This window comes from Oncorhynchus clarkii, chromosome 3, assembly GCF_045791955.1.
Source record: "Oncorhynchus clarkii lewisi isolate Uvic-CL-2024 chromosome 3, UVic_Ocla_1.0, whole genome shotgun sequence".
Taxonomy (NCBI): Eukaryota; Metazoa; Chordata; class Actinopteri; order Salmoniformes; family Salmonidae; genus Oncorhynchus; species Oncorhynchus clarkii.
Genome location: NC_092149.1, coordinates 74,903,796 through 74,928,877, shown reverse-complemented (window position 1 = coordinate 74,928,877; position 25,082 = coordinate 74,903,796). Strand labels below are relative to the sequence as shown.

Below are 25,082 nucleotides of genomic sequence, written 5' to 3'. Positions count from 1 at the left end.
ATTATTCCCCCATGTTTTTAAAAAGTAAAAAGTTATTGCTTTGCGTTTCAGAGACTTACGTCAACCCTAAACTCTCCTGCATGTTGAAAGCAGTGAAAGTGTGAGAGCATGTGGCAGCAGAACTTGATCAAAGCATTCACCTCCATTTCTACGAGCATATGTGTCTTCATCATCTCCATAGACATAGTAGGCCGACCTTGGGAAAATATGAGGGAGAAGAAAGCAGCTAGTTACCAGGCAAGGAGAGAGCAAGGCTTTGTTCGGGATAAGAGTAGGGCTGCATTCAAAGGGATTAGCAACATTTCAAAACATGAAGTAGGCCTCATCCTTGAGCAAGAGTTTGGGTTGGATTTTACTGGTGTTTTGCCAGAGGGAATTATTAAATCAAGGCTATCACTGTTGGAAAATATTGCTGAGCTATTCCTCCAAAGAGAACCCCAGAGGTTGGACCATAAGAGAGATATCTTGAAAAGGGGTGGCAGGTAGCCTAGTGGTGAGAGTGTTGGGCCAGTAACTGAAAGGTTGCTGGATCAAATCCCTGAGCTGACAAGGTAAAACATCTGTTGTTCTGCCCCTGAACGAGGCAGTTAACCCACTGTTCCCTGGTTGGCTGTTGTAAATGAGAATTTGTTCTTACTTGCCTAGTTAAATAAAGGATACACAACACACACAGAGAGAAGATTAACCCCATGGGAGCCTTTCTCCCCAGCAGGTTTGCGCTTAGTGAAATGTTGCTGTAAAACCAGTGGTGCAATAGCCACCTCACAATTTGCTTTTACTGGAGAGACGCAATCCGAAGCGGTGCAGCCAACAGGTTTCTCCACGCATCGCGCAGACAGGAAAAAACATATTTCTGGTAAAAAGAGGGGCGGGGGCGTATGCCTTATGACTAACGTGACATGGTGCGATGAAAGAAACATACAGGAACTCAAATCCTTCTGTTCACCTGATTTAGAATTCCTCACAATCAAATGTAGACCGCATTATCTACCAAGAGAATTCTCTTCGATTATAATCACAGCCGTATATATCCCCCCCCAAGCAGACACATCGATGGCTCTGAACGAACTTTATTTAACTCTCTGCAAACTGGAAACAATTTATCCGGAGGCTGCATTCATTGTAGCTGGGGATTTTAACAAGGCTAATCTGAAAACAAGACTCCCCAAATTTTATCAGCATATCGATTGCGCAACCAGGGGAGGAAAGACCTTGGACCATTGTTACTCTAACTTCCGCGACGCATATAAGGCCCTGCCCCGCCCCCCTTTCGGAAAAGCTGACCACGACTCCATTTTGTTGATCCCTGCCTACAGACAGAAACTAAAACAAGAGGCTCCCACGCTGAGGTCTGTCCAACGCTGGTCCGACCAAGCTGACTCCACACTCCAAGACTGCTTCCATCACGTGGACTGGGAGATGTTTCGTATTGCGTCAGATAACAACATTGACGAATACGCTGATTCGGTGTGCGAGTTCATTAGAACGTGCGTTGAAGATGTCGTTCCCATAGCAACGATTAAAACATTCCCTAACCAGAAACCGTGGATTGATGGCAGCATTCGTGTGAAACTGAAAGCGCGAACCACTGCTTTTAATCAGGGCAAGGTGTCTGGTAGCATGACCGAATACAAACAGTGCAGCTATTCCCTCCGCAAGGCTATCAAACAAGCTAAGCGCCAGTACAGAGACAAAGTAGAATCTCAATTCAACGGCTCAGACACAAGAGGCATGTGGCAGGGTCTACAGTCAATCACGGACTACAGGAAGAAACCCAGCCCAGTCACGGACCAGGATGTCTTGCTCCCAGGCAGACTAAATAACTTTTTTGCCCGCTTTGAGGACAATACAGTGCCACTGACACGGCCTGCAACGAAAACATGCGGTCTCTCCTTCACTGCAGCCGAGGTGAGTAAGACATTTAAACGTGTTAACCCTCGCAAGGCTGCAGGCCCAGATGGCATCCCCAGCCGCGCCCTCAGAGCATGCGCAGACCAGCTGGCCGGTGTGTTTACGGACATATTCAATCAATCCCTATACCAGTCTGCTGTTCCCACATGCTTCAAGAGGGCCACCATTGTTCCTGTTCCCAAGAAAGCTAAGGTAACTGAGCTAAATGACTACCGCCCCGTAGCACTCACATCCGTCATCATGAAGTGCTTTGAGAGACTAGTCAAGGACCATATCACCTCCACCCTACCTGACACCCTAGACCCACTCCAATTTGCTTACCGCCCAAATAGGTCCACAGACGATGCAATCTCAACCACACTGCACACTGCCCTAACCCATCTGGACAAGAGGAATACCTATGTGAGAATGCTGTTCATCGACTACAGCTCGGCATTCAACACCATAGTACCCTCCAAGCTCGTCATCAAGCTCGAGACCCTGGGTCTCGACCCCGCCCTGTGCAACTGGGTACTGGACTTCCTGACGGGCCGCCCCCAGGTGGTGAGGGTAGGCAACAACATCTCCTCCCCGCTGATCCTCAACACTGGGGCCCCACAAGGTTGCGTTCTGAGCCCTCTCCTGTACTCCCTGTTCACCCACGACTGCTTGGCCACGCACGCCTCCAACTCAATCATCAAGTTTGCGGACGACACAACAGTGGTAGGCTTGATTACCAACAACGATGAGACGGCCTACAGGGAGGAGGTGAGGGCCCTCGGAGTGTGGTGTCAGGAAAACAACCTCACACTCAACGTCAACAAAACTAAGGAGATGATTGTGGACTTCAGGAAACAGCAGAGGGAACACCCCCCTATCCACATCGATGGAACAGTAGTGGAGAGGGTAGCAAGTTTTAAGTTCCTCGGCATACACATCACAGACAAACTGAATTGGTCCACTCACACAGACAGCATCGTGAAGAAGGCGCAGCAGCGCCTCTTCAACCTCAGGAGGCTGAAGAAATTCGGCTTGTCACCAAAAGCACTCACAAACTTCTACAGATGCACAATCGAGAGCATCCTGGCGGGCTGTATCACCGCCTGGTATGGCAACTGCACCGCCCTCAACCGTAAGGCTCTCCAGAGGGTAGTGAGGTCTGCACAACGCATCACCGGGGGCAAACTACCTGCCCTCCAGGACACCTACACCACCCGATGTCACAGGAAGGCCATAAAGATCATCAAGGACATCAACCACCCGAGCCACTGCCTGTTCACCCCGCTATCATCCAGAAGGCGAGGTCAGTACAGGTGCATCAAAGCTGGGACCGAGAGACTGAAAAACAGCTTCTATCTCAAGGCCATCAGACTGTTAAACAGCCACCACTAACACTGAGTGGCTGCTGCCAACACACTGACACTGACTCAACTCCAGCCACTTTAATAATGGGAATTGATGGGAAATGATGTAAATATATCACTAGCCACTTTAAACAATGCTACCTTATATAAATGTTACTTACCCTACATTATTCATCTCATACGCATACGTATATACTGTACTCTATATCATCGACGGTATCCTTATGTAATACATGTATCACTAGCCACTTTATACTATACTATGCCACTTTGTTTACATACTCATCTCATTTGTACATACTGTACCCGATACCATCTACTGTATCTTGCCTATGCTGCTCTGTACCATCACTCATTCATATATCCTTATGTACATATTCTTTATCCCCTTACACTGTGTACAAGACAGTAGTTTTGGAATTGTTAGTTAGATTACTTGTTATTACTGCATTGTCGGAACTAGAAGCACAAGCATTTCGCTACACTCGCATTAACATCTGCTAACCATGTGTATGTGACAAATAAAATTTGATTTGATTTGATTTGACAATTGGGTTCACACTCAGTAAGCATGAATGTGACCCAGGGTGTTGTTGTGCAGTCACCAACATACTTACTGTGATATTGGTTTCCTCTTCTTCTTGGTCACTGATATGAGAGAGATAGAAAGATGATAGCAAATAATGGCCTTTGATTGCTTTCACCTGTCAAGTTCTTTGACAATAGTTGTCAAAAGGAAAGAAGATAAGAGTATTGGGACATCACTTGTCAAACAGACAATGTCACAGCAAAATTACTGCATGATCCAGAACTTTCTGCTTCAAAATTATACATAACCATTCAATGGAAAATAAAGGAAGAGTGACATGAGGGAGAGAGAATGGGTGATAGAAGAGTGAGGAGATGGGGGAGAGAGAATGGGTGATAGAAGAGTGAGGAGATGGGGGGGAGAGAGAATGGGTGATAGAAGAGTGAGGAGATGGGGGGGAGAGAGAATGGGTGATAGAAGAGTGAGGAGATGGGGGAGAGAGAACGGGTGATAGAAGAGTGAGGAGATAGGGGGAGAGAGAATGGGTGATAGAAGAGTGAGGAGATAGGGGAGAGAGAATGGGTGATAGAAGAGTGAGGAGATAGGGGGAGAGAGAATGGGTGATAGAAGAGTGAGGAGATGGGGGGAGAGAGAATGGGTGATAGAAGAGTGAGGAGATGGGGGGGAGAGAGAATGGGTGATAGAAGAGTGAGGAGATGGGGGAGAGAGAATGGGTGATAGAAGAGTGAGGAGATGGGGGGAGAGAGAATGGGTGATAGAAGAGTGAGGAGATAGGGGAGAGAGAATGGGTAAGGGGAGTGACCAGCTGAGGACGTCATGGACCCCAGCCCAATATGAATCTGTCCCCTGTTCTGAATCCTTAAGGGACATAACAGACAGAGAAGAGTTTCCTTAATTTCTCCGCCCTATGGGTTTACACTTCAGCCACATGTCTATCAATGGCTGTCTGATACTCTAATTACATTCTGTCACTGAGACGTGAGTGTCGGACTTTCCTCTCCTCAACGTGGCTTTTCTGTCAAACGAACACGACCTGTCTGAACAGAAATTACAAGGGTTTGATGTTCCTCAAAGGGGAATTCTTTCACCGCTGCGGTCTGAGGAGAAGCTAGATGACTGCTGCAGTGCACCCGTCTTTACTTTGTGCCTCCAGCTCTGTCAACACACACACACACACACACACACACACACACACACACACACACACACACACACACACACACACACACACACACACACACACACACACACACACACACACACACACACACCCGCACACACACACACACTGCAGTTTTAGCAGTCAGATCACACTGCTATTGAGGACATCCTCACACAGACTTTGATCCGATTTAGCTGGCTGAGGGGAAATCTCAAGCTTGCAGACAATTCACTGCCTACAGTGAGGTTGTATAATACGACCTTACATAGTACAAGCACCCCACACCAGAGAGCACATGGAGCTACACATCTCTACTGGGCTTGGTTATGGAGCCATAACAACAGATAATAGAGTCAAGCTAACACAAACATAGAACTTCATTTCTGTCTCTACCGAGACTGTTCTACAGATTGCTATCCTGCTTCAATAATGAAAGTTCTGCTCGGAAAACCTAACTTCCTAGTTTTGTTGTTCCATAATAAATAGACTCCTACATGGGCCCTACTGACATACACCATACCAGCAGAGAGCCAGCACAGCCTATGGCAGGGGCTATTTCCCCAGACACAGAGCTCCACATCCACATCCTTAGAGACAGCCAGGTAGACTGACACTCACATCCCATCCAGGGAACTGCAGCAGAGGGCCTAACACATTATTATAGACTGTCAATCTCTCTCTCCCTCCCTAAGGGATCTTACAATATCTTACAATAAAGCTGACTCCAGAACAGCCAGGGGTAAAATAATACTTTGACTTGAAACTATCTCCTCCACATCATCAACACGAGCCAGCCTTGAATGCAAGCTGATATGCTGAAAGGTTGACAGTATAAAGGTTCCTTTTATTACTTATTTCCCATTTGGTTAACATCAGTGAGTGAATACAGGCTAGATCCTGATCATACAAGATCAAAGAAGGAGACAGCTTACATCCACTCCAAGTGGTATGTCTCTCAGATAGCATCCCGGACTTAGCTATCTCTTTCTCTCTCGTCTCCTCTCTTATTTTTTCTTCTCTCACAGTGAAAACGGCTCCTCAGAGGGTGGAAAGACGTCAGAGAGAACAGAGTGTTGATACAATAGAGAGAGAGAGAGAGAGAGAGAGAGAGAGAGAGAGAGAGAGAGAGAGAGAGAGAGAGAGAGAGGGAGAGGCTCTCCTATCAAGCTCAGAGAACAACAGGACCATAGGGAACACAAATGGAGGTTCCAATCAGATCAATAATGTAGAAACATGCCAGGAGGGGAACTGAATAGATAGTACAGACAGCCTCTGTTGTTTTATCTGGGAACAAGGCAACAGTAAACACGAGCCAATTAGTAACAATTATTCAAACGTATGTTGTGTGGATAAATGAGAGAGAAAAAACATATATACTGTATATGCTTGTTCAATGTTTGGTGGGGGACAAACAGTCCCACACTGTAGCTCAAACGGGACAGGAGACACCAAAAGTATGTGGACACGTGCTCGTCGAACATCTCATTGGGCATTAATATGGAGTTGGTCCCCCCCTTTGCTGCTATAACAGCCTCCGCTCTTCTGGGAAGGCTTTCCACTAGATGTTGGAACATTGCTGCGGAGACTTGCTTTCATTCAGCCACAAGAGCATTAGTGATGTCAGGCATTGATGTTGGGTGACTAGGCCTGGCTCGCAGTCAGCTTTCCAATTCATCCCAAAGGTGTTTCAATGAGGTTGAGGTCAGGGCTCTGTGCAGGCCACTCAAGTTCTTCCACACCGATCTCAACAAACCATTTCTGTATGGACCTCGCTTTGTGCACAGGGGCATTGTCATTCTGAAACAGGAAAGGGCCTTCCCCAAACTGTTGCCACAAAGTTGTAAGCACTGAATCAACTAGAAAGTAATTGTATGCTGTAGCGTTAAGATTTCCATTCACTGATACTAAAGAAAACATCCCCAGACCATTATACCGACTCCACCAAACTTTACAGTTGGCACTATGCATTCGGGCAGGCAGCGTTCTCCTGGCATCCGCCAAACCCAGATTCTGGGACTGCCAGATGGTGAAGGTTGATTCATCACTCCAGAGAACGAGTTTCCACTGCTCCAGAGTCGAATGGTGGTGAGCTTTACACCACTTCAGCAGACGCTTGGCATTGCGCATGGTGATCTTAGGCTTGTGTGCGGCTGCTCGGCTATGCAAAACCATTTCATGAAGCTCCCGACTAACAGTTATTGTGCTGACGTTGCTTCCAAGGGCAGTTTGGAACTCGGTAGTGATGCAGCCGAAGACAGATTATTTTTACGCGCTACGTGCTTCAGCACTCGGTGGTCCCGTTCTGTGAGCTTGTGTGGCCTACCATTTTGCAGCTGAGCCATTGTTGCTCCTAGATGTTTCCACTTCACAATAACAGCACTTACAGTTGATCAGGGCTGCTCTAGCAGGGAAGAAATTTGACGAACTGACTTGTTGGAAAGGTGCCTCATTGAAAGTCACTGAGCTCTTCAGTACGGTCCATTCCACTACCAATGTTTGTCTATAGAGATTGCATGGCTGTGTGCTCGATATTATACACCTGTCAGCAACGGGTGTCCACTAATTTTAAGGGGAGGCCACATACTTGGAATTTCAGTTGATTACCATAGCAATCCCTTGGGCCAATCAGTGTAAATGTCATATCTCTATGGCAAGACGCATCATTCAATCAAGTTTTGTCAAAATTGGGCCGTGGTGTCTGAGGTATCGCGTGTGATTAATGTACGTACTATCGTACATGCAAACGGAAGGAAACAGATCCATAACCGCCCGCCCAATCAGAAACACATAGACTGAAGACAGCGGACTGGTTCTACCATCTCTTTCTCTCGGTATCTTTCTCAACCAGTGGCGTGTATTCATGGATGCCAACAGAAACCAGGCTTCCCCAGTCAATACCAGTCAGTACCAATACCAGTCATGGATGCCAACAGAAACCAGGCTTCCCCAGTCAATACCAGTCAGTACCAATACCAGTCATGGATGCCAACAGAAACCAGGCTTCCCCAGTCAAATTTACCAAGAAAAAAACATATAAAATATGTGTTTCATAAATATCTTTCAATTCGCAAGAGGCTGAATATATCTCAATGGAGAAAGCATCCAAGAGAACAAAATTGTGCCCCTCTGTGTCAGTATGTGCAGCATATCTGATGCTGTCTGGTCAAAATGAGTATGACATTGTTGCCGCCTGTAGCATTGAATGCAAGGGAAGCCAGCGAGCATTTGGCCTCCCTTGATAAAAAATTATAAAATAATAGTCAATCAACTTTGAGCTATACTGAGTGAGCTCAGCTTTGAAAAAAGGTGTCAGGGAAAGTGCTTCACACCAATCACATCACATCAAAAGCCAAAGGTGGAATTGAAAAATGTAATTGTTGCATCATCTCGTTGTGTAGTTGTCCTCGGGTGGCTAGCTAGTTAGCTAAAATTGTCCCTTTCCTAAATTAGCCATGAATTTTTTATTTTACCAAGTCAGTTAAGAACAAATTCTTATTTGCAATGACGGACTAGGAACAGTGGGTGTTTACTGCCTGTTCAGGGGCAGAACGACAGGGGTTTGAACTTGCAACCTTCCGGTTATTAATCCAACACTCTAACCACTAGGCTACCCTGCCACCCCAGGATGGAGATAGGGATTTGGACTTGTGGTTTTACTTAATTCTCCGTACTGGCTAATGATTATAACGGTGATTCTGATCCAACCATAAATTCATACATTGTGCCTCTGGCCTGAGAGGATGGAAGTTCAACATGTAGCTAGTAGGCTAACGCTAACTAGCTGGGTCATCGCTACAAATAAAAGGAAGTTAGGCTAGTAAGCAAGAACTTTAGCCAGGTAGCCTAGGACAACAAAAACGTGTACTGTATGACAGAGTCATACACCGTTTAGGCAACATGAAAGAGAGGAGGATGGCATTGGCATTTTTCAACAAGAAGAGTGAGTCAACATGTTTTTTTCTACTTTAATTCACTCACACACACACACACACACACACACACACACACACAAACACACAGAAAATGGAAAGGCAGATCATATTTAGCATACGTTGATTGGACTAAATTGTTATTGGTATCTTTTAGATGTATCTTTTAAGGTGATTAGATAATGTAGAAATGTTGAAATTGAAATGGTGCTGGAATAGTTGAAGCAGCTCCTGTTTTCTTTGTGACTTGTGGTAACTCTCCATGGTTCTAAATCAATAGTTGTCTAGAAGTCCGAAAATGTTGGAAACATTAACTTGAGTGACCTGCTGCAGGTCATGTAACTGTTTGTTCCATGCAATATGTTTTGTGGAATTCACCGGACTTTATGTTGCTCTGGTTTTGTGATGAAACAAATGTGTGGTTGAATTTATCATGCCACTGTGTCTTTTTATTGTCTCAGCGCTAGGGCCTATACAGTGCCTTCAGAAAGTATTCAGACCCCTTGACCTTTTCCACATTTTGTTAGGTTAAAGCCTTATTCTAAAATGTATTTTTTTATTCTTCATCAATCTACACACAATAATACCCCATAATGAGAACGCAAAAACAGGATTTTAGAAATGTTGACTAATTTATATATATTTAAAAAACATGGGCATGACACTACAAGCTTAGAAAACCTGTATTTGGGGAGTTTCTTCCATTCTTCTCTGCAGATCCTCTCAAGATCGGTCAGGTTGGATGTGGAGCGTTGCGCACAGCTATATAATAAGGTAATAAGGTATTTCTGTTTTTATTTTTATTTTTAATACATTTGCAAAAATGTCTAGAACCTGTTTTTGCTTAGTCATTATGGGGTATTGTTTGTAGATTTTTGCGTATTTTTATTTATTTAATCAATTTCAGAATAAGGCTGTAATGTAACAAAATGTGGAAAAAGTCAAGGGGTCTGAATACTTTCTCAAAGGAACTGTATATCATGGTCACAAGGCATATGAACTAACAGGTTAAAGAGCAAACAATGCAATTATCACAACACAAAATCGAGGTTGTAATATGGATTTTCCCCCCTGGCTTGACTTCCCTGGTGATTTTACACACACCGCTACTGTCCTCAATCAACCCCTCTCTCTATCTCCTTCTCTTTCTCTCTCTAACATCACATGCTCACCGACACCTTTCTTATTGCATCAATCACTCACTCTCTCACTGTCATGCACTCTCTTTCTCTCTTTCTTTCATCATGCACAATGTGAAGAACCAATACTTCTGCTATTTCAGTAGTATTAAAGGCGCTGCATGGTCAATCTCAATTGGCTGTACAGCATTTACGGTGATACTGCCGCTGCAAAAGTCAGGGCATTCATACTTCTTGCGCTTCACAGAGCAGTTGAGCAGAGCTGTTGTGAAGGATGTTGTCGAGGAAGTGAGTTTGTGTTTATATAGGACCTCCCGCCCCCACCTACCGTCACCCAATCATGTCAATGCTGAGCTATACGGAGCCCTCCACATCGTTACAAAATTTGGGAGATACACGGTGATGCGATACAGATATCTATTTGGCCTCTGAATGCCCCTGGAGGTTCCACAATTGCATAACACCCTCCATCCATGTGGATATAGCATCAAGCATAAATTGGCTTTCAGTAAACTGTCCGGCTTAGAGATTTCCCTGGGTTACATCACACTCTGTTATAACTAGTTATTGGGGGAAAATCAATACAGTTACATATCGCAATATTATTATGTATGATATTATTTGATACTTTGACTCCAAGTATTGATTAGTATATATTTATTTGTTGCTAGTGTTAGGTAGTGCTATTTGTCTCTCTTGTCGTGATGTGTGTTTTGTCCTATATATACATATTGTTTTTAATCCCAGCCCCCGTCCCCGCAGGAGGCCTTTTGCCTTTTGGTAGGCCATCATTGTAAATAATAATTTGTTCTTAACTGACTTGCCTAGTTAAATAAAGGTTCAATAAAAATACATAAAATGTTTGGAACATCAAATCGCAATAAATCCCAGTATTGAATCGCAATACATCTAGAATCTTAAGAATCACAATACATATTGTATCGGCACCTAAGAGAACCAACCATCAAACACTTCCCTTCCCAGTTGCAATAATGCCCAGGAGGTAACATCAACACATCGACACCTCAATGTACTGTACACTACCATAGGAAAGAGAGGCTGCCAAATAAAGACTAGAAAACCCCAAACCATCCTTCCTCCCCTTCTCAACCCCCTTTAACACACACATACACACACAAACAAACACACACAGATACTGCCACATAAACAAAGAGTATAACTAACAACCCCATAACCAACACCCTTGTTAAATCAACAATCCCATTAACACCACACACACACACACACCAGTGACATCAGTTTCAGCTATCTGAGTCAGTTTGACGAGCTGTGTTTGCCCTGTCAGTGTAAATCTACAGTAACTCCAGTGTCGCGTGTATGTACTTGTTCCAGCCTGTGGATCAGACAGAAGTGGTGAGCTGCGCCACCACTGAACAAGACATTTAAATCTCCAACACAACACCCTCACACACTCTCAAGAACACACACACAATCTCTCTCTCTATTTGACAAACCGCTATCTTTGGTATGGGCACCCATTGCATATATACGCCGTGACAGACTAGAAATGGGGCAGAAATAGATATAGTTACATGTTGGGATGACCTTTTTGACGATATATCGTATTGTTTTGACAATATCACAATAGTATTGTTGCGGTCGTTTGCTGTACCTGCACCAAAAGTCAAGTATATCTTCTTTTCAGCACTTTTATCGGTGTCCTGATCAAAACTAGTTTTCTCATGGCCCACCCTTGTCCCTCTGCAACAGACAGATGCTCTCTTGTCCTTCTGCAGCAGACAGATGCTCTCTTGTCCTTCTGCAGCAGACAGATGCTCTCTTGTCCTTCAGCAGCAGACATATGTTGAACAATATGTAGTGCTGAACGATTAGTACTTTTTGAGGTCGGTTCGGTTTCAGTTCGATTATTAAAAAATAATCCGTTTTCATTTCGATTATATATTTTTTTTACATTAAATACATTATGAATCAATGATCAATGACATTAAAATTATTTTAGAGATTTTTAACGGAAAATCCAAATCCAGTCTCTGTCTGGTCCACATTGGGTAGACATCAACAGAAAAAAAGGAAATTACTATGAAATATTTAAATATTTCAGTTGTGTATACTGCTTAGTTTTTATTTGATGACTTTGTTATTTTTAATTCCTTAAAGTCATCATCTAATCTCTGCTCAGGCATTAGCAGCCAGACAACATTCTCTGTGCTTCCCACACTGTACTGTCTTAGTCAGAGCTGTTTGACACGCTGCAGAACTGTCTGACAAAATAATTTAACGACTTATTTTAATAAGATAAGGCACACTTGTTGTGTGCATTGCTCTGTCATGCGGTCTATGCGGTCTGTGTGTATCTAACGTAAAAGTGTATCCATCTCCATCTTAGACGGAAAAAAACAGGTGCAATGGATCATGGTCATTGTAGTTAATTACCACGTTTCTGCGTCGAACAAAGTTCAATATTTGATTAATAATGATGAAAACTACAACTCCATTTAGCCCAACGTCCCACATAGTTCTTGACTTGATTTATCTTGTCAATGACCTTGCTCGAAGAGATCAAAACGGCATTAGAAACTGGGTGGTTCGAGCACTGAATGCTGATTGGCTGACAGCCGTGGTATATCAGACCGCATACCATGGGTATGACAAAACACTTATTTCTACTGCTCTAATTAAGTTGGTAACCAGTCAATAATAGCAATAAGGCACCTCAGGGGCGTGTGATATATGGCCAATATACCACGGCTAAGGGCTGTGTCCAGGCACTCCGCGTTAAGTTGTGCATAAGAACAGCCCTTAGCCGTGGTATATTGGCCATATACTTTACCATACCTCCTCGGGCCTTATTGCTTAAATGTATCACGGCTAAATTGTGACTGACTGACTGATCTACAAATAAGGAGTGTTATTTATGATGCAAGGTTATTTGTAGATCAGTCAGTCCGCAGTTGCCTGCAGTCATTCTTATGCGCTCGAACACCGCCAATGATAGGCTATGATTTCTCTCTAGAGAAACGGTGTGTTGGGCACACAAAAAAAACTAAAAACTAAATGGAATTCAAGTAGTGGAGGCTCCTCAGATGAGGAAGGGGAGAAACATCCTCCTCCGTGAATTTCATAAAAATAAACATTTTAAAACATTTCAAAAGTTATCCCTTTTACATAACACTACACTAAATATATTGACTAAATAATTGACTAAAACACACTGTTTTGCAATGAAGGTCTATAGTATCCTCAACAGTACTCTGTTGGGTTGCACCAAGGTGTAGCCGGAGGACAGCTAGCTTCTGTCCTCCTCTGGGTACATTGACTTCAATACAGGACCTAAGAGGCTAATGGTTCTCACCCTCTTCCATAGACTTACACAGTAATTATGACAACTTCCGGAGGACATCCTCCAACCTATCAGAGCTCTTGCAGCATGAACTGACATGTTGTCCATTCAATTAAAGGGTCACAGAATTAATCTAGTACTGAAAGCATATGCTATAGCTAGCACTGCACTGCAGAAAATGTGGTGAACAGCTGTTTCAAAGAGCGAGAACGACAATAGTTGAACTATTTTAAACAAATTAATTTCTTCCTAAAAAAAGAGATGAAGAGAGAGTCTTTTTTTTCACTTTCAGTTTCAAATGCACATAACTAGTTGAGCCTACTCAAAAACCCTGCTCAAACTGAGGGATGCTATGTTAGCTAGCTGGCTATGACTATCCAACACAACACTATAACTCTTCCATGTCAAGGTAAGCTTTTGGTTTTACAAATATATTGCCACCGGGGCACGCTTACTGACTGTACACTGTAACGTTACTGCATGATCGTAGAGGGTTTACTAATGTGATAGTTCTATTAGCAATGTTGACTATGATGTCACTTTAGTTAAAACCTCTTACAGCTACCCCCCTACTTTTTTCAATTTCCGCCTGAAGACATACCCAAATCTAACTGCCTGTAGCTCAGGCTCAGAACCAAGGAAATGCATATTCTTGATTTCATTTAAAAGAAAACACTCTGAAGTTTGTGTAAATGTGAACTGAATGTAGGAGAATGTAACACAATATATCTGGTTTAGATAATACAATGAAAAAAACATATGTTTTTTCATTTTTATTGTTGTATCATCATCTTTAAAATGAACAAGACAAAACAAACATTCAGATAGGATGATGGGGACAATTTCAGTGAAAAACATAAGAGGGCAACAGTACTTGTGCAAAGTTTCAGAATGATAACTTCCCAAATGAGTGTGCTACATGACATTTATCATGAAGTCACCCAGGTGTCCCACACAAGTAGCCCAAATGTACCCAAGTGGCCAAATTGGTGAAGTTATAAATTTTGAATGGAATAACTATATACAAAATACCAAAATGGTATTCTAACACACCACCCCTCCAAAAAAATGAAGAAAAAACATGAAAAAAAAAATATAATTTTACAAAATAACACTTTCAATATTTGGAAAGACCCTCAGTCTTGTGCTGCTGATGCCAGGTGCCAAAGCAGTCTCTTTCTGCAGTAAAGCAGAGGGTCACCAAGCTCTACTGTCTTTATTATACACTGCTCAAAAAAATAAAGGGAACACTTAAACAACACAATGTAACTCCAAGTCAATCACACTTCTCTGAAATCAAACTGTCCACTTAGGAAACAACACTGATTGACAATAAATTTCACATGCTGTTGTGCAAATGGAATAGACAACAGGTGGAAATTATAGGCAATTAGCAAGACACCCCCAATAAAGGAGTGGTTCTGCAGGTGGTGACCACAGACCACTTCTCAGTTCCTATGCTTCCTGGCTGATGTTTTGGTCACTTTTGAATGCTGGCGGTGCTTTCACTCTAGTGGTAGAATGAGACGGAGTCTACAACCCACACAAGTGGCTCAGGTAGTGCAGCTCATCCAGGATGGCACACCAATGCGAGCTGTGGCAAGAAGGTTTGCTGTGTCTGTCAGCGTAGTGTCCAGAGCATGGAAGTGCTACCAGGAGACAGGCCAGTACATCAGGAGACGTAGAGGAGGCCGTAGGAGGGCAACAACCCAGCAGCAGGACAGCAAAATGACCTCCAGCAGGCCACAAATGTGCATGTGTCTGCTCAAATGGTCAGAAACAGACTCCATGAGGGTGGTATGAGGGCCCAACGTCCACAGGTGGGGGTTGTGCTTACAGCCCAACACCGTGCAGGACGTTTGGCATTTGCCAGAGAACACCAAGATTGACAAATTCGCCACTGGCGCCCTGTGCTCTTCACAGATGAAAGTAGGTTCACACTGAGCACATGTGACAGACGTGACAGAGTCTGGAGACGCCATGGAGAACGTTCTGCTGCCTGCAACATCCTCCAGCATGACTGGTTTGGCGGTGGGTCAGTCATGGTGTGGGGTGGCATTTCTTTGGGGGGCAGCACAGCCCTCCATGTGCTCGCCAGAGGTAGCCTGACTGCCATTAGGTACCGAGATGAGATCCTCAGACCCCTTGTGAGACCATATGCTGGTGCGGTTGGCCCTGGGTTCCTCCTAATGCATGTGGCTGGAGTGTGTCAGCAGTTCCTGCAAGAGGAAGGCATTGATGCTATGGACTGGCCCGCCCGTTCCCCAGATCTGAATCCAATTGAGCACATCTGGGACATCATGTCTCGCTCCATCCACCAACCACCAACACCACAGACTGTCCAGGAGTTGGCGGATGCTTTAGTCCAGGTCTGGGAGGAGATCCCTCAGGAGACCATCCGCCACCTCATCAGGAGCATGCCCAGGCGTTGTAGGGAGGTCATACAAGCACGTGGAGGCCACACACACTACTGAGCCTCATTTTGACTTGTTTTAAGGACATTACATCAAAGTTGGGTCAGCCTGTAGTGTGGTTTTCCACTTTAATTTTGAGTGTGACTCCAAATCCAGACCTCCATGGGTTGATAAATTGGATTTCCATTGATTATTTTTGTGTGATTTTATTGTCAGCACATTCAACTATGTAAAGAAAAAAGTATTTAATAAGAATATTTCATTCATTCAGATCTAGGATGTGTTATTTTAGTGTTCCCTTTATTTTTTTGAGCAGTATATTACAACAGACCAGCTGTATCTACTGTCTCTATTTCACTTTGGCCATTTTATATTATTAATTTCAAACATAGGCATTGGCATGAGAAAAACTTACCAGTCCAAAACGATGTCCTCGCCATTCAAAAAATATTCCTCCATTTGGGAATCGCTAAATGAATCGTCCTCCAACAATCTCTGTCTCATTTTCCCGATCAATTTCTTCTAAAATTGTGTGTATATCTGTATATCTAGACTTAGATTTAGCTTTCCCTGACTTAGTCGCCATACTGATTGATATATGAACAGCTGAATATGCGCTTTATCAAAACAATGCTGTGCGCAACATGCGTTGCTCCTTCCGGTATGAATCGTCAATGGCGAATGAACCTCTACGCCGGAGTTTACTACATGGGTTGGTCTTCCAACACATAAACATTACATATTGCCGTTTACCTCAGCTCATTGGCTATCTACCCAGCTAGATTTCAAGACGATCAGTGGTCATTGGGTTAAAATACAGTCAATCAACGAAACAGCGGTCATATCATTGGTGCACAATGATGTCATTACTTGTTGTCTTCAAATCGGTTTCTTTCAGTCAATACGTCCCGCGAAATGACCCATCAGGTTTGGTTGTGTTACAAACAAACCAGTTGATTGCAATTAAACCAAACATGACTGGAAAAGTCACGTTTCGTGTGTGTATTTACATCGAATGTGTCGTCGAAAATGGAATGAGACGGAATTCACGACACAAGCGGTTCACAAAATGTTTCCTGTTAGGCTATAAAAATGTATTTTATCAAACAAAAGACCATTCATTGTGTAACAATGAGCATTGGGATTGCAAACAGATGAAGATCGTCAAAGGTAAACAATTTATTTTATTGCAGTTTGTGATTTTGTTACGCCTGTGCTGGTTGAAATAGTTGTTTTTTATGGGGCTCTATCCTCAGATAATCGCATCGTATTCTTTCGCAGTAAATCCTTTTTTAAATCTGACAATCTGCCAATTCTGTTTAAAAACTTTTCTTAAAAGGGAGCAAACGGAACAAAACGGGGATAAACACACCTGAATTTGTCCAATAGAAACTCTCGTTTGCAACTGTTTGTCACGACTTCCACCGAAGGTGGCTCCTCTCGCTGTTGGGGCGGCGCTCGGCGGTCGTCGTGGTTATGTCTGTTTTGTGTTTCACCTGGTTTCATTTTGGTTAATTGGGGGGGTATTTATCTCGACATTTCCTTTGGGTTTTTGTGCGGGATTGTTTTCGTTTGACTGTCAGTCAGTTTTGGGTTGCGTTTTCTTTAGATCATTTTTAACAGGTGGTTTTTGCCTGGACTGTGTCTGAGTGGGGTTTTGTGGTTACTGTTGTAGTCCGGTATTCCTGTTATTTTGAGCTTGTTTAATAATACGCGCTTGTTTCTCCTGCGCCTGACTCCACACCCACACCCACACCCTGACTCCTTGGGGAGATCTGACAGATCCCGCACCGCTAAATCATGGAGTCAGCAGGAGAGGACGCACCCATCCCGTCCATGGAGGAGCGTGTTCAACAGCATACAGCGGTATTACACCGTTTGGGTATAGCTATGGATCAGGTATTAGTGAGAATGGAGAGATGGGAAAGGAGCGGCCTCCCTACCCCATATTCAGCCACTCTCCAGCCTGCACCACCAACTTCTCCGGCGGTGTCCGGCCCCAGCGGGATTCGGCTCGCTCTCCCGAGGGACTACGATGGGACGGCTGCCGGGTGTAAAGGGTTCCTGCTCCAGCTGGAGCTTTACTTGGCGACTCCCTCGGGAGAGGACAGTGTCAACGTCCTCGTCTCCTACCTTTCGGGTAAAGCCTTGGAGTGGGCCAACACAATCTGGTAGGGCCCAGACTCGGCGAGGGACCATTACCCAGAGTTCAACCGCCGCTTCCGGGCGATGTTCGATCACGGCTGTTTCACTTAAGGCAGGAGACGAGGAGCGCACAGGATTTCGCGCTGGATATCCAGACCCTGGCCGCTGGCACGGGGTGGAATGACAGGGCCCTGATGAACCATTATAGGTGTAGCCTGCGGGAAGACGTCCGCAGGGAGCCTGTCGTGACACTACTCTCACTCTGGACCAGCTAATAGACATGTCCATCAGGCTGAGCACGGCTCGAACACCTCAGGTGAGTCAGCACCCGGCTCACCCAGAGCCCCCTGTTGGTCATATGTATGTGTTGATTTCCTTTCCTGAGTTTTCCCCTCATTCCCAGCATACGGCGCTAGTCAATTCAGGAGCAGCGGGGAGTTTTATTGACCGCGGTTTCGCGCTTAAGTTAGGGATTCCCTTGGTTCAGATGGAACAACCCTTCCCCGTGCACGCCCTAGATAGTCGACCGTTAGGGTCAGGGCTGATCAGGGAGGCCACAGTTCCACTGGACATAGTGACGCAGGTGGGTCATGAGGAGCGGATTAGTTTCTTCCTCATTGATTCTCCTGCGTTTCCAGTGGTGCTGGGTATTCCCTGGTTGGCTTATCACAATCCAAAAATTTAGTGTAAACAGGGGACTCTTAAGGGGTGGTCAGAGGAGTGCTCAGGTAGATGTGTGGGAGTTTCCATTGGTGCAACGATAGTGGAGTCTCCACCGTGCGCATCCCCGCAGAATATTATGATTTGGCAATCGCCTTCTGTAAAAAGAGAGCGACCCAATTACCACCACATTGACAAGGGGATTGTGCGATAACCCTCCAGGTAAACGCTGCACTTCCCAGGAGTCACGTGTATCCCCTGTCACAGGAGGAGACCGTGGCTATGGAGACATATGTCACGGAAGCTCTGGGACAGGGGTACATTCGGCCCTCCATGTCACCCGTCTCCTCGAGTTTCTTTTTTGTGAAGAAAAAGGAGGGTGGTTTGCGTCCGTGCATTGATTATCGAGGTCTCAATTCCATAATGGTGGGTTTTAGTTACCCACTACCTCTCATCGCTACGGCGGTGGAATCATTTCACGGGGCGCGGTTCTTCACGAAACTGGACCTCAGAAGCGGGTATAATCTGGTGCGTATTCGGGAGGGAGATGAGTGGAAAACCGCGTTTAGTACCACATCTGGCCATTATGAGTACCTCGTCATGCCGTACGGGTTAAAGAATGCTCCAGTCATCTTTCAATCCTTCGTCGACGAGATTCTCAGAGACCTGCACGGACAGAGTGTGGTGGTGTATATTGACGATATCTTGATCTACTCTGCCACACGCGCCGCGCATGTGTCTCTGGTGCGCAAGGTTCTTGGGCGATTGCTGGAGCATGACCTGTATGTGAAGGTGGAGAAATGTGAGTTTTTCAAACGAGCCGTTTCCTTCCTGGGTTATCGCATTTCCACCCCAGGGGTGGTAATGGAGTGTGACCGCGTCAAGGCCGTGCGTAATTAGCCGACTCCGGCCACGGTAAAGGAGGTGCAGCAGATCTTAGGGTTTGCCAATTACTACCGGAGGTTTATCTGGGGTTTTGGTCAGGTAGCGGCTCCCATTACCTAACTGCTGAAGGGGGGGCCTGTGCGTTTGCAGTGGTCGGCAGAGGCGGACAGGGCTTTCCGTCGTTTGAAGGCGCTGTTCACCGACACGCTAGTGTTGGCGCATCCTGACCCTTCTTTGGCGTTCATTGTGGAGGTGGACGCATCCGAGGCTGGGGTTGGAGCCGTGCTCTCACAGCGCTCGGGTACGCCACCGAAGCTCCGTCCCTGTGCTTTTATTTCGAAGAAGCTTGGGCCGGTGGAGCAAAACTATGATGTGGGAGACAGGGAGTTGTTGGCTGTGGTTAAGGCCCTGAAGGTGTGGAGACACTGGCTCGAGGGGGCTAAGCACCCTTTCCTCATCTGGACTGACCACTGTAATCTGGAGTATATCCAAGCAGCTAGGAGACTGAATCCTCGTCAGGCAAGGTGGGCCATGTATTTCACCAGATTTCGATTTACGATCTCGTATAGACCAGGTTGCCTCAACACTAAGGGCGACGCGCTGTCCCGTCTCTACGACACCGAGGACCGGTCCATCGATCCTACTCCCATCATTCCGGCTGGTGGCACCGGTAGTATGGGAGGTGGACGTGGACATCGAGCGGGCGCTAAGGGAGGGACCTGCGCCTCCACAGTGTCCGGCGGGTCGTAGGTACGTGCCACTCGCTGTTCGTGATCAATTAATTCGGTGGGCTCATAGTCTACCCTCGTCGGGTCACCCGGGTATTTCGAGGACAGTGCGAGGTCTTAGGGGGAAGTACTGGTTAGTTAAGGACGTGCGATTCTACGTCTCCTCCTGTTCGGTGTGCACCCAGAGTAAGGCTCCTAGGCACTTGCCACGAGGGAAGTTACAACCCCTCCCCGTTCCAAAACAGCCGTGGTCCCATCTATCGGTGGACTTTCTCACTGATCTTCCCCCGTCTCAGGGAAACAAAACGACCCTGGTCGTTGTGGATCGGTTCTCTAAGTCCTGCCGTCTTATCCCGTTGCCCGGTCTCTCTACGGCCCTACAGACTGCGGAGGCTCAGTTCACCCATGTCTTCCGGAACTACGGGGTGCCCGGGGAACATCGTTTCTGATCGGGGTCCCCAGTTTACATCACGAGTGTGGAAGGCATTTATGGAACGTCTGGGGGTCTCGGTCAGCCTGACCTCGGGGTTACACCCGGAGAGTAATGGGCAGGTGGAGAGAGTGAACCAGGATGTGGGTAAGTTTCTGTGGTCGTATTGCCAGGACCGGCCGGGGGAGTGGGCGAGACACATCCCCTGGGCTGAAATGGCCCAGAACTGGGGTACTGTCACGAATATCACCGAAGGTGGCTCCCCTTCCCGTTCGGGTGGCGGTCGTCGTCGCCGGTCTACTAGCTGCTCTTTTCCCTTTTCGTTTGGTTTTGTCTTATTGTTTTCACCTGTTCCTTGTTGGGGTTTTTGGGTTGGGATTATGTAAGTTCAGTTAGCCCGCCTGTGTTTGTGCGGGCTTGTTACAGTCTATGTAAGAGGTGTACTCGCTGTCCGGTATTACCAGTTGTACTTGGGTTTGGTATGTTATGCCTGTGTTCGGCGTCACCCATTGTACGTGCTCCTGTTTTGGACATTAAAGCGTTTTTCCCCAGATACTTCTGCTCTCTGCGCCTGACTCCACACCCATCCTCTTCGCTCGTTACAATGTATGTATGTACAGTACCAGTCAAAAGTTTGGACATACCTACTCATTCAGGGTTTTTCTTTATTTGTAATATTTTCTACATTGTAGAATAATAGTGAAGATATCAAAACTATGAAATAACATGGAATCATGTAGTAACCAAAAAAGTGTTAAACAAATCAAAATATATTTTATATTTGTGATTCTTCAAAGTAGAAACCATTTGCCTTGATGACAGCTTTGCACACCTTTGGCATTCTCTCAACCAGCTTTATGAGGTAGTCACCTGGAATGCATTTCACTTAACAGGTGTGCCTTCTTCTTCAAAGTTAATTTGTGGAATCTCTTTCCTTCTTAATGCGTTTGAACCAATCAGTTGTGTTGTTTCAAGGTAGGGGTGGTATACAGAAGATTGCCCTATTTGGTAAAAGACCAAGTCCATATTACAGCAAGAACAGCTCAAATAAGCAAAGAGAAACGACAGTCCATCATTTTAAGAAATTAAGTTCAGTCAATACGGAAAATGTCAAGAACTTTTAAAGTTTCTTCAAGTGCAGTTGCAAAAAACATCAAGCCATATGATGAATCTGACTCTCATGAGGACCACTACAGGAAAGGAAGTTACCTCTACTGCAGAGGATAAGGTCATTATAGTTACCAGCCTCAGAAATTGCACATCTCAACATCAACTCTTCAGAGGAGACTGTGTGAATCAGGCCTTCATGGTCGAATTGCTGAAAAGAAACCACTACTAAAGGACACCAATAATAAGAAGAGACTTGCTTGGGTCAAGAAACACAGGCACTAACCATTAGATCGGTGGAAATTTGTCCTTTGGTCTGGAGTCCAAATTGGAGATTTTTGGTTCCAACCGTCATGTCTTTATGAGACGCGGTGTGGGTGAATGGATGATCTCCGCATGTGTATTTCCCACAATAAAGCATGGAGGAGGAGGTGTTATGGTGTGGGGGTGCTTTGCTGATGACACTGTCTGTGATTTATTTAGAATTCAAGGCACACTGAAACCAGCATGTCTACTACAGCATTCTGCAGCGATACGCCATCCCATCTGGTTTGGGCTTAGTGGGACTATCATTTGTTTTTCAACAGGACAATGACCCAACACACCTCCAGGCTGTGTAAGGGCTATTTTACCAAGAAGGAGAGTGATTGAGTGCTGTATCACATGACCTGGCCTCCACAACCCCCATATGCTCAGCATATGTGGAAACTGCTTCAAGACTGTTGGAAAAGCATTCCAAGTGAAGCTGGTTGAGAGAATGCCAAGAGTGTGCAAAGCTATCATCAAGGCAAAGGGTGGCTATTTGAAGAATCTCAAATATAAAATATATTTTGATTTGTTTAACACTTTTTTGGTAACTACATGATTCCATATGTGTTATTTTATAGTTTTGATGTCTTATTCTACAATGTAGAAAATAGTAAAAATAAAGAAAAACCCTTGAATGAGTGGCTGTTCTAAAATGTTTGACTGGTAGTGTATATGTATTTCCCCAAAAATATATGGGGGATTGGAAGTGATACAGACAATTACTGACAATGATGGGAGCTAAAATCTATCTGCAATATTAAAGCTGATCTACCCCCTAAAAAAGGTGTGCAAGGCAGTATTACATTTGTCACTGTCTGTCCATGTGTCACTGTCTATCACCTACATTTTTTATCTTACCTGTGTGCACCTACATTGTAATCTTTCATTCATAGGCTAGGTTGTAGCAACCTCATGATGGATATAGGGCAAATTCGAGAATCATGTAGTAGCCTTAACCTATCGCTGTTACATTGAACTGGATGAATGGAATATGAATGACAGTCATCCAATATGCTGTAATAGAAATAAGGCCATGCTCATGGGAAAAACAAACGTTCTCCCTCATCTTAAACAGCACCGACCACCACTGAATTCAAGTAATTGAACTGACGTGGGTAATTAGTTGTTTAATAACACCAAAAAATTAAATAAGTTGGTTAATCGCTCAGCACTAACAATATGTTTGGAACATCTAATTTCAATAAAATCACAGTATCGAATCGCAATACATATAGAATTGTGAGAATAGCAATACATATGGTATTGGCACCTAAGTATCATGATAATATCGTATCGCTAGGTCCCTGGCAATTCCCAGCCATAGTGTACACCCAAGCACACAAACTCTTATCTGGTCCCATCCTGTCTTTGAACTTATCTCAGCTTCTCATTAATCCCCAGTAAATGTTTCACCGCAGGCTACTGTCCCTGCCCTGTTTGCACTTGTCTATCTGAAAGATGTGTGTGTGTGTGTGTCTGTGCGCCCTGCACGAATGGTGTAACCTAACTAAAATGAAAGAACACTACATGGCATCACATCCATCAATCAGCATATAACAACAATAATGGGCTCCATCCCTTCATGGCGTAGGGTCAGTAGTTAATCAGTGGTATGCTATGGGCTGTTGACGGTTTGATTCTATCTGATACATGGTCCTCCTGTCACCCTCGTCTCTATGGCAGCCCCACGGCACCTCTCTGATTCAGAGGGGTTGGGTTAAACGCGGAAGACAGTTCAGTTGAATGCATTCAGTTGTACAACTGACTAGATTTCCCCCTTTCCTTTCCTTTACCCTCCGAAGACCCTGCAGTCTTACTCTTATCAAACAAAAACACCTAGCACGTTTCAGAGACTGACTGCACATATCTGAAGGGTTCTGTGTGCAGCGAGCTATGAAACATGAGGAGGGAGTCCGAGCAAATGTGCAGTTAGTCCGAACACAGGAGCCCTTGTGTGGCTTGTGACTGCCCCGACGTCCAGGAGCTATGGGCTCTGATTGTAGGGCACTGAATCTCCAAAGATTGTCACACTGGCCTGGAATGTATTTGGGAAATGTTGACTGGAGAGGTGGAATTATCTAGGCTACTGGATCTAGGAACTTCAACGTGATTCGCTTCTCTTGGGTGACAGAAATCACAGGCCGTTATAGGCTGACCACACCGCTTGCGTTGCGTTATTCAATTATTGCACCCACACTGCTCGCACGCGTCAATGAGTATCTATGTTGCCAAGGGCTAAAATAGAAGTCCTTTCTATTTCTGACGCAGATCGCGCTGCAAGTCCTGCCTCTCCCATCTCCTCATTGGTTTATAGAAGCAGGTACCCACGTGCCATCTCCTCATTGGTTATACCCATGTGGGTGATTGAAAGACGAACTGTGTTGCTGGTCGGTGTAGTAATAGTATGAAAGTTTAGATGCCAATCACCATATAAGTTCAAAGATGAAAAAGCCTGGAAGGAGGAGAGATGACTAGAAACGATTCGCTTGGCCGTTTTATGTGTGGATTAATTGTCGGAGTAGAGGACCTTGTGCATTTCAGGTAAAATAACAACTCAATGTTTATATCCCAGGACAAATTAGCTAGCAACAGCAAGCTAGCTAAATAGGACAAATTAGCTAGCATGTGCAAGCTAACTAGCTAAATTGCCATAAATGTTTAATGCTTTTCGACCTGTTCCCAAATTAATGTAATTGGTTCAGAGTTTGTTTTGATATTTTAACCTGCATGTTGTTTGGTGTAGGGGGACAAAATAAATGTCTGCATGATGGCGCATGCGCGCAGCCGGTTTGGGTTCCGTGTTTGAATGTAATCACCACACAGAGCGCACTGCAACTGCCTCTGCAAAGCAATGCTGCAAGGCAACAGCGTTCCATTGAAAGTGAATGTACTTCTAGTGTACCAAAATGCAACTGAAAAAGAAAAAGAGAGCCGCACACTCTAGGAGCTCAGATGCAATAATTGAATAACCTAATGACCAACGTTTCGACAGACAGGCTGTCTTCATCCGGGTACCAAAATACGACACTGTCGGTGTGATCGAGGCGT

General features: G+C 44.8%; 1 pseudogene; it reads right to left on the bottom strand.

The window, feature by feature from the left end:
• LOC139386052 (sushi-repeat-containing protein SRPX-like) overlaps positions 1-25,082 on the bottom strand; it is a 40,750-nt pseudogene that overhangs the window by 15,104 nt on the left and 564 nt on the right.